The 11,608-nt window shown below is 36.9% G+C and overlaps 1 pseudogene; it reads left to right on the plus strand.

Moving 5' to 3' along the window:
* The window catches only part of LOC108314595, a 75,724-nt pseudogene extending 64,573 nt beyond the window's left edge, over positions 1-11,151 (plus strand).
* Positions 11,152-11,608: the final 457 nt, after the last annotated feature.

An 11,608-nucleotide genomic window follows, 5' to 3' on the forward strand; every position in this document is an offset into this window, starting at 1 on the left:
TGGGGAGGGACAGTGGGGGGTGGGGAACTGGGGAGAGATAGCAAGGGTAGAAATGCCAGATGTAGGTGATGGGGAGGAAGGCAGCAAATCACACTGCCACGTGTGTACCTATGCAAAAATTTTGCATGTTCTTCACATGTACCCCAAAACCTAAAATGCAATAAAATAAATAAATGAGGGGGAAAATAAATAAAAATTAAAAAATAAAAATAAAAAAAGAAATAAGAAAAGCAAGGTTTGATCAACATTCTGATGTAATCAGCATGGATAATAATAATAACCAAGCAATACATATTGATTTAACCCTTTTGCATTTTATGAGGCTCTTTCGAATATATATTATACTGTACAATTTAATTTAATGTAGAGGGGGACTTTATTCCATGGAGTTAGGATGGTAATGGAGGATGAAACTTGGAGTTAAGGATTATCTCGAAAACAGCATTTCCCAAGGAGAGTTGTGTTTTTCAGATAATATCATGGAATGGTATGGAGTTATTTTTAAGCAAAGGGGAGTTTTGCCTACGTTTCAAATGCTGTTCCACAGGGCGCAATGTATAAGGTCAGCAAGAGAAAAGACCTAAGGAAACTAAATGCTATTGAAGAAATGTCACAGATGAAAAGTGGGTTTCAGAACCAGTGAGTTGTGGAGTATTTGACTGAGGAGAGTAATGGGTTGGGACAAGGTGGTGAGACCCACTTTGGGTAGAGGAAGAGGAGTTCTGTACAAACTATATTTCATGGCACATGACGATGGACACCGGAGTCAAAACAAAGTTTGAAATCTAATGCCAACGAACACCAGCCATCTGACTTTAAGGAAGTTGCTTCTCTGGCACTCAGATTCCTTCATTATCAACTAAATATTTAAATTCCTATTTAACTGAGCTGGTGTGAGAATGAAAAGCTGTATATACCGTCAGTACCCTTAGTAAATGGAAATTATTCACACAATCCCCTCTCCCTTTCTCCCTCCCTCCCCCCCTTCTGAAACTGTAAGTTATATGAAACTGTAAGTTTCTATAACTGTAAGTTATGTGCAATATATGAGGAACACAGAGATACATTCAGCTATCATGAAGGGATTTAATATATATGGGTTTTAAAAATAGATGCTATGTTACAACTTTTGTGGTGCTAAGGGTAATTTTGGCTACTCAACAAGAAAAATTTCTAGCTTTCTGTAACCTAACATAAGCCACCTAGAGCAACGATGTGTTGTTTTTTTTTTTAATAGAAGCCAAATTTGAAGCTTGTTTTTGCCATTCATGTGACAAATCTGCCTGACAAAGGCCTAGACTGCTGTACATTGGAGATGAGGTGAGCAGGCAGGCTGGGCCTCTGGGCTCACAGACCTCAAGTTCACATGCAGAAAACCGACTCTATTTTTTAAAATAAGTATGATAATTACATTTTTACATAAATTTATTTTCTTCTTTGTTCTTTGAGACAAGGTCTTGCTCTGTCACTCATGCTGGAGCACAGCGGTGCTATCACAGCTCACTGTAGCCTCAACCTCCAAGCTGAAACAATCCTCCTGGGTAGCTGGGACTACAGATATGCACCACCATGCCTGGCTAATGTTTTTGGTTTTTGTAGAGATGGGGTCTTGCTATGTTGCCCAGGTTGCTCTCAAAATCCTAGGCACAAGTGATCCTCCTGCCTCAGCCTCTCAAAGTGCTGGGATTTACAAGTGTGAGCCACCATGCTTGACCACATTTCTACATAAATTTCATAAAGAGGAAAAAATAGGATGCCTGAAGGACCTGGCACTTAAATTGAGAAGATGTTGAAGGGACTTAGAGCAGAAAAATATTTATACTTAATTATATTAAATTATCTTAAATATCATTACAATTTATATTATAAATCAGGTTTATAATATAAATTATTTTATGTATAATATAAACTATTATCATATAATTAATATATTATTATAATACATGTAAGTATTCTATATTTAGAATTTGAATTATTATAATTAATTTATATTTATTTTATTTTAATTTAATATAGAAATATTTATAAGTTGCCTTAAAAGTTTCTCAAATCCTATTTTAGCTACTTTAACTCCCACTTCAATTTCCATATTTGAAAAATGACAAAGTGGAATAGGTCAATTCTCAAGTCTCTGGCAGCTCAAAAGTTTTATAATTCTATGTATTATTTTCATATACTATACTATAAGACAAAACTAAAGCTAGGGTCGCTTACTAAAATAATTGTTTCAGATATAAGACTTCTCAGATGATCAGCAAGTAAAAACTTCTCCAGGAGATTATTTCATGATTTTTCTCAGATGAGCTTAAGCGTAAATGAATCAGAGAACATAAATATTAGTTAGTAAGTAATTGTGTATCTACTTTGTGGAAATATGCAAATTTGACTGATAGATTTATTCTACTCTAGAGAAGGCTTAAACAATAATATCACATATTGAAAGTTGAACTGTACCTGCTTTTCCATGATAAATTTATGACACATAATAGGAATCTTTACTGTTTATAGAAAGGAATGTGAAATTTTTTTAAATGCTTGTAAAATTTAGGGATGCTGCATTTTAACAATATTGAAAATAAATAGTTTCAGGAAGAAGAGTAAATGATAAGTGTAATTCACATTATAAATTGAGGTTGCTTTGTGATTTGCTAAGAGTGAACTTTTAGCACATTTATTCTGATGAATCATGACAATTTAGAAATATGATAATTTCCTGGTAATCACTTTATGAAAAAATACCATTCATTGTTAGATGATTTACATAAAAATAAATTAACAGTGTCATTTGAATTTATTTAATTATTTAAATGCCAGGCTAAATATATTCTTTAGAGAAATCTTTATAAAATTGTATTTTTATTAATAATTAAAAGTATCAGTAATGCTTATTATTGCCTCTACTCTACACTTAACTGAGGTCCTCAGTAATTCCCAGTGGCAGCAGTGAAGGGATCTGACAACGCCTGAGACGCGTCAACATACATTCAGTTAAGAATGAGCAAATACAGAGCCCTTCACATTCACCTAAGCCTATATATTTGATTTAAATAATTCTTTGCCTGTGGAATATAGACACACTACCTATATAGTCAATTAGCACATCTGTTATTATATTTATTTCAAACATATTTCAGAGTGTGTTTAATTACAAAGGCAGCACCTTAAAAAAAAACTCAATGCATTCAGTGTACATTCTAGAAAGAAAATTCAGATAAACAAAATCAATAAAATAAAAATGCAACATTTCTACCATTCATAGATTATCACACATGTACTATAGATTACACTTTAGGGTAAAACCTTCCAGATATTTTGCTCTGTTTACATATGTACACACACACACTCACACACGTAGAAAGATATCTATGTCAGTTGCCAAATGTTCACATTTCCTTATCAATGACTTTCATCTTCACTAACATACAGGGTTTGGTTTTGGTTTTCTGAGACAGAGTCTTGCTCTGTTGCCCAGGCTGAAGTGCAGTGACACAATCTCGGTCACTGCAAACTCTCCTCCTCTGCGTTCAAGTGATTCTCCTGTACAGCTTCTTGAGTAGCAGAGATTACAAGTGTGTGCCAACATGACCAACTAACTTTTTTTTATTTTTAAGTAGAGACGGGCTTTTGCCATGTTGGCCCAGCTGGTCTTGAACTCCTGACCTCAAGTGATCTGCCTCCCTCGACTTCCCAAAGTGCTGGGATTACAGGCGAGAGCCACCATGCCCAGCCCTAACATACAGTTTATATTCTGACTTTTCCAATTGTCCCAGAAATGCCCATTAGGGTTCGCTTACCCAAGCCAGAACATATATTGAATCTATTTTTTATAGTCCTTGAACCTCTTCTTTTTAATATATATATATATATATATATATATATATATATATATATATATTCGTTTATTTTTAAGACATAGCCTCGTTCTGTCACCCAAGCTGGAATGCACTGGCACAATCTCGATTCACTGAAAACTCCGCCTCCTGGGTTCAAGCAATTCTCCTGCCTCACCCTCCCAAGTAGGTGGGATTACAGGTGTCTCCCACCATGCCTGCCTAATTTTTGTATTTTCATTAGAGACAGAGTTTTGCCATGTTGGCCAGGCTGGTCTCAAAATCTGGCCTTGTTGATCCACCCCCTTGGCCTCCCAAAATGGTGGGATTACAGTCATGAGCCACCACTATTGGCCTCCTCTTCTTTTTAAATCTATTAATACCTCTACCTTCTTTTTATATTTCCTTTTATGGCATTGACTTGTTAAAGAGACCTTGGCAACTATATTGAAGTATAGTCTACCTTCTAAGGATATGCCCTAAAATAATTTAGCTCGTTCTTTTTTCCAAAATTTAATTCTAAAAGATTATTGGATTAAGAATATATCATATACTCATACACATTAGGTATTACTCCTAATGCTATCCCTCCCATATTCTGACCTCCACTATCCCTCCCATAGCCTCTCAAACCCTGACAGGCCCTGGTGTGTGACATTCCCCTCCCTGTGACTATGTATTCTCATTGTTCAACACCCACTTATGAGTGAGAACATGCAGTGTTGGTTTTCTATTTTTGTGTCAATTTGCTGAGAATGATGGTTTCCAGCTTTATCCATCTCCCTACAAAGGATATGAACTCATCCCTTTTTCATAGCTGCATAGTATTCCATGGTATATATGTGCCACATTTTCTGTATCTAGTCTATCACTGATGGGCATTTGAGTTGATTCCAAGATGGATGCAGCAAACCACCATGGCACGTGTATACCTATGTGACAAATCTGCACATTCTGCACATGTACCCCAGAATTTAAAGTATAACTTTAAAAATTTTAAAAACATGTCATAAATGCAGTACACATTATCACATAAGAAGACATCTGGATAACTCACCATTAATCATGCCAGTGAACTTAGCTCATGACAGTCTGATTCTCTGACATATGGCTACCTATACCCCTTGGGACAGGAAAGTGATCTCTGTTGTTTTCTTTTGGCATCTTTCAAATATCCAGTTTTCTATCAAAACTAATAGCCTTTACACGAACTGATCATCCTTACCAGAACTGATGTTTAACTAGCAATTGAAAATTGCTGCTTTTTTAATGCTTTTAATTCAGAATGTAAAATTAAACAGAGTTATTACGGTTATCACATTTTGAATACTTACAAAATGTCAGAGTTTATACAATAGGCTAAATAATTACTGAGTCATTTAAACCTCATATAAATCATATGAGGTAGGCAACATTTTGCTCACGTAGACAATGAGGAAACTGAGACTATTATAATAACACTACCACAGAATCTAAAATGCAAACAACGCAATAGCAAGGAAACAAATAACCTGATTTTTTTAATGGGTAAAGGATCCAAATAGAAATTATGAAAAAAACTTTTGAACATCACTAATCATGGAAGAAATGCAAATTAAACCACAGTGAGATACCACTTCACAACTGTCAGAGTGGCTAATTTTAAGAAGATAAAAGGTAAGTGCTAGCAAAGATGTGGAGAAAAGGAAAGCCTCGTACTCTGTTGCTGGGAATGTAAATTAGTACAGTCATTGTGGAAAACAGTATGCATGTTTCTCAAAAACTAAAAATAAAGCTACCATATGATCCAGCAATGCCACTTCTGAGTATATACGCAAAAGAAATAAAATTAGTATGTCAAAGAGATATCTGCACCCCATGTGCATTGCAGCATTATTTGCAATAGCCAAAATATGAAATCAACCCAAGTGTCCATCAACATATGGATGAAGAAAATGTAGTGTATATACACAATGGAGTATTATTCAGCCCTAAAGAAGAAGAAAATGTTAAACTGTTTCACTATAGTAAACATTACACTATCTACATATATCTGTGTATCTAGATATATATCCAATAACTTCATGCTATAAACTTCAAATATATCCCATAATTTCTTTTTTTAGAAAGAGAAGGAAATTCTGTCATATGCAACATCATGGGTTAACATGGAACACATTAAGTGGAATAAGCTAGGCACAGAAAAGCAAAAACTGCTTGATCTCACTTATATGTGAATTATTTCTTAGAAATCAACACTGAAGCAGAGAGTAGAATGGTGGTTACCAGAGGCTGGTGGAAGGGTGTGGGAGGAGGACTGGGAAGATGATGATTGAAGGGTATAAAGTTTCAGTTAGATGTGAAGAATAAGTTTTCAAGATCCATTGCATAACATAGTGATCATAGTTAATAACAATATATTGTACATTTCAGAATATACATTCTTCTCAGCACCACATCACACCTACACTAAAGTTGACCACATAATTGGAAGTACTGTAAACCACTCCTCAGCAAATGCAAAAGAACAGAAATCTTAATAAACAGTCCCTCAGACCATAGTGCAATCAAATTAGAACTCAGGATGAAGAAACTAACTCGGAACAACACAGCTTCACGGAAAATGAACAACTGGCTCTTGAACATTGACTGGATAAACAATGAAATGAAGGCAGAAATAAAGATGTCCTTTGAAACCAATGAGAATGAAGATACAACATACCAGAATCTCTGGGACACATTTAAAGCAGTGTTTAGTGGAAGATTTATAGCAATAAATGCCCACATGAGAAATGAGTAGAGATCTAAAATAGACACCCTATCATCAAAATTGAAAGAGCTAGAGGAACAAAATAAAAAAAAACTCAAAAACTAGCAGAAACAAGAAATAACTAATATCAGAGCAGAATTGAAGGAGATAGAGACACAAAAAAAAAACCCTTCAAAAAATCAATAAATCCATGAGCTAGTTGAAAAGATCAACAAAATTGACAGACTGCTGGCCAGATTAATAAAAAAGAAAAGAGAAAAGAATCAAATATATGCAATAAAAAATGATAAAAGGGATATGACCACCAATTCCACAGAAATACAAACTGCCATCAGAGATTACTACAAACAACTCTATGCACACAAATCAGTAAGCCTGGAATAAATGTATAAATTCCTGGACACTGTACCCTCCCAAGCCTAAACCAGGAAGAAGTTGAAACCCCAAATAGACCAATAACAAGGGCTGAAGTTGAGGCAGTAATTAATAGCCTACCAACCCAAAAAAGCCCAGGTCCAGATGGGTTCACAGCCACATTCTACCAGACATACAAAGAGAAGCTGGTATCGCTCCTTGTGAAACTATTCCAAATAATAAAAAAAGAGGGAATCCTTCCCAAATCATTTTATGAGACCAACATCATCCTGATACCAAAACCTGGCAGAGACTCACAGAAAAAGAAAACTTCAGGCCAATATCCATGATGAACATAGATACAAAAATCTTCAATAAAATACTGACAAACTGACTGCAACAACACATCAAAAAGCTTATCCATCACGATCAAGTAGGCTTCATCCCAGGGATGCAAGGCTGATTCGGCATATGCATGTCTATAAAGGTAATCCATCACATAAACAGAACCAAAGACAAAAACCACATGATTATCTCAACAGATGCAGAGAAGGCCTTCAACAAAATTCAACAGCCCTTCATGCTAAAAACTCTGAATAAACTAGGTATTGAAGGAATGTATCTCAAAGTAATAAAAGCTATTTATGACAAACCAACAGCCAATATCATACTGAATGGGCAAAAACTGGAAGCATTCCCTTTGAAATCTGGCACTAGATAAGGATGCCCTCTCTCAGCATTTCTATTCAATATGGTATTAGAAGTTCTAGCCAGAGCAATCAGGCAAGAAAAAGAAATAAAGGGTATTCAATTAGGAAAGGAGGAAGTCAAATTGTCTCTATTTGCAGACAACATGACTGTATATTTAGAAGCTCCCATCAACATTGCCCAAAATCTCTGGAAACTGATAAGCAACTTCAGCAAAGTCTCAGGATACAAAATCAATGTGCAGAAATCACATGCATTCCTATACACCAATAACAGACTTAAAGAGAGCCAAATCAAGAACGAACTGCCATTCACAATTGCTACAAAGAGAATCAAATACCTAGGGATACAACTAACAAAGGACGTAAAGGACCTCTTCAAGGAGAACTACAAACTACTGCTCAATGAAATAAAAGAAGGAACAAAGAGATGGAAAAACATTCCATGCTCATGGTTAGGAAGAATTAATATTGTGAAAACGGCCATACTGCCCAAAGTAATTTATAGATTTGATGCTATCCCTGTAAAGCTACCTATGACCCTTTTCACAGAACTGGAAAAAAACACCTTAAACTTCACATGGAACCAAAAGAGAGCCCGCATAGCCAAGACAATTCTAAGCAAAAACAAACAAACAAACAAAAAACAAAGCTGGAGGTATTATGCTACCTGACTTCAAACTATACTACAAGGCTACAGTAATCAAAACAGCATGGTACTGATACCAAAATGGAGATGTACACCAACGGAACAGAATAGATGCCTCAGAGAATATGCCACACATCTACAACCATCTGATCTTTGACAAACCTGACAAAAACAAGCTATGGAGAAAGGATTCCCTATTTAATAAATGGTGTTGGGAAAACTGGCTAGCTGTGGGCAGAAAGCAGAAACTGGACCCCTTTCTGACATTTTACACTAAAATTAACTCCAGACAGATTAAAGACTTAAACATAAGGCCTAACACCATAAAATCCCTACAAGAAAACCTAGGCAAAACCATTTAGGACATAGGCATAGGCAAGGACTTCATGACTAAAACACCAAAAGCATTGGCAACAAAAGCCAAAATAGACAAATGGGATCTAATTAAACTCCAAAGCTTCTGTACAGCAAAGGAAACAATCATTAGAGTGAACCGGCAACCAACAGAATGGGAAAAAATTTTGTAATCTACCCATCTGACAAACAGCTAATATCCAGAATCTACAAATAACTAAAACAGATTTACAAGAAAAAAACAAACACGTTGAAAAGTGGGCGAAGGACATGAACAGGCACTTTTCAAAAGAAGACATATATGAGGTCAAGAAACGTATGAAAAATGCTCATCATCACTGGTCATTAGAGAAATGCAAATCATAACCACATTGAGATACCATCTCATGCCAGTTACAATGGCGATCATTAAAAAATCTGGAGACAACAGATGCTGGGGAGGATGTGGAGAAGTAGGAACACTTTTACACTGTTGGTGGGAGTACAAATTAGTTCAACCATTGTGGAAGACAGTGTGGCAATTCCTCAAGGACCTAGAAACAGAAAATCCATTTGACCCAGCAATCACATTACTGGGTATATACCCAAAGGATTACAAATCATTCTATTATAAAGACACATGTGCACATATGTTCATTGTGGCACTGTTTACAGTAGCAAAGACCTGGAACCAACCCAAATGCCCATCAATTATAGACTGAAAAAGGAAAATGTGGCACATATACACCACAGAATACTATGCAGCCATAAGAAAACGTTGAGTTCATGTCCTTTGTAGGGACATGCATGAATTTGGAAACCATCATTCTCAGCAAACTGACACAAGAACAGAAAAACAAACCCCACATGTTCTCACTCATAGGCGGGTGTTGAACAATGAGAATACATGGCCACAGGAACAGGAGCATCACAAACTGGGGACTGTTGGGGGAGAATAGGGAAGGGACAGCAGTGGGTAGAGAGATCAGGGAGGGATAAAAGGGGGAGAAATGCCAGATAAGGTGATAGGGGGATGAAGTCAACAAACCACATTGACATGTATGTATCTATGCAACAATCCTGCATGTTTTGCACATGTACCCCAGAACCTAAAGTGCAATATATATATATATATATATATATATATATATATATGAAGTGGTGGATATGTTAATTAGCTTGATACCATTCTTCAAAATATATACATATGTCACATTGTACCCCATAAATATATACAATTAGCATTCATGAACTTAAAATTTAAATTAAAGCAGTTAAGTAATTTGTTCTTATTTGCATCTCATCACTGCTGGAATTAGGATCCAAACCCAATGTTTATCTGACTCCAAAGACTATGATATTTACTAATAATTAATACCACTTCCCAAGCTACAAATATTTTACGTTTTGGTTAAAAATAATATTGATGGAGTGCTGGAGCAGCTCCCGCCAAGTCTGGATCCCACTGCCCTGCATCCCCAACTCCCACCTAACATGCATTCCTGGTTCCTTTTGGTTCCTAGTCCAAAACAGCAACCCTCAAGGATCAGGTGATTCATAATCTTCTAAAGGAAGAACAAACCCCCCAGAATAAGGTTACAGTTGTTGGGGTTGGTGATGTTGGCATGGCCTGTGCCATCAGTATCTTAATGAAGGACTTGGAAGATGAACTTGCTCTTGTTGATATCATTGAAGACAAATTGAAGGGAAAGATGATGGATCTCCAACATGGCAGCCTTTTCCTTAGAACACCAAAGATTGTCTCTGGCAAAGACTATAATGTAACTGCAGACTCCAAGCTGGTAATTATCACGGCTGGGGCACATCAGCAAGAGGGAGAAAGCCGTCTTAATTTGGTCCAGCGTAACGTGAACATCTTTAAATTCATCACTCCTAGTGTTGTAAAATACAGCCCAAACTGCAAGTTGCTTATTGTTTCAAATCCAGTGGATATCTTGACCTATGTGGCTTGGAAGATAAGTGGCTTTCCCAAAAACCGTGTTATTAGAAGTAGTTGCAATCTAGATTCAGCCGGATTCCATTACCAGATAGGGGGAAGGGCTGGGAGTTCACCCATTAAGCTGTCATGGGTGGATCCTTGGGGAACATGGAGATTCCAGTGTGCCTGTATGGAGTGGAGTGAATCTTGCTGGTATCTCCCTGAAGACTCTGCACCCGAATTTCGGGACTGATACAGATAAGGAACAGTGGAAAGAGGTTCACAAGCAGGTGGTTGAGAGTGCTCACGAGGTGATCAAACTCAAAGGCTACACATCCTGGGCCATTGGACTCTCTGTGTCAGATTTGGCAGGGAGTATAATGAAGAATCTTAGGCGGGTGCACCCAATTTCCACCATGATTAAAGGTCTCTACGGAATAAGGGATGATGTCTTCCTAAGTGTTCCTTGCATTTTGGGACAGAATGGAATCTCAGACATTGTGAAGGTGACTCTGACCCCTGAGGAAGAGGCCCGTTTGGAGGAGAGTGCCAATACACTTTGGGGGATCCAAAAAGAGCTGCAATTTTAAAGTCTTCTGATGTCATACATTTCACTGTCTAGGCTACAACAGGATTCTAGCGGGAGGTTGTGCATATTGTCCTTTTTATCTGATCTGTGATTGAAGCAGTCATATTTTAAGATGGACTGGGAAAAACATCAATTCCAGATGTTAGAAATAGGAATGGTTTGTAAAGTCCTACAGCTATATCCTGATGCTGGATGGTGGTGACCTTGTGTAGTCCTAAACTGGTTAGTATGAAATAGTTCTGCCACCTCTGAGGCACCACTGCCAATGCTGCACATGCTGCAGTTGCCCTTTGAGCCAGAGAGATGTTTACCATGTGTTACATAACTTCCGGGCTCCTTCACTGAGCATGCCTCATCCAACATTTTTTCCCAATCAGCCACATCCTGGCATTCAGTGTATAGATCCAATATCACATGTCTTGTTACAAAGGTTCTTATTTTGTGAACTATATATATCA

The sequence above is a fragment of the Cebus imitator genome, unplaced genomic scaffold (genome assembly GCF_001604975.1).
Source record: "Cebus imitator isolate Cc_AM_T3 unplaced genomic scaffold, Cebus_imitator-1.0 Scaffold158, whole genome shotgun sequence".
In the NCBI taxonomy this organism is placed as follows: Eukaryota; Metazoa; Chordata; class Mammalia; order Primates; family Cebidae; genus Cebus; species Cebus imitator.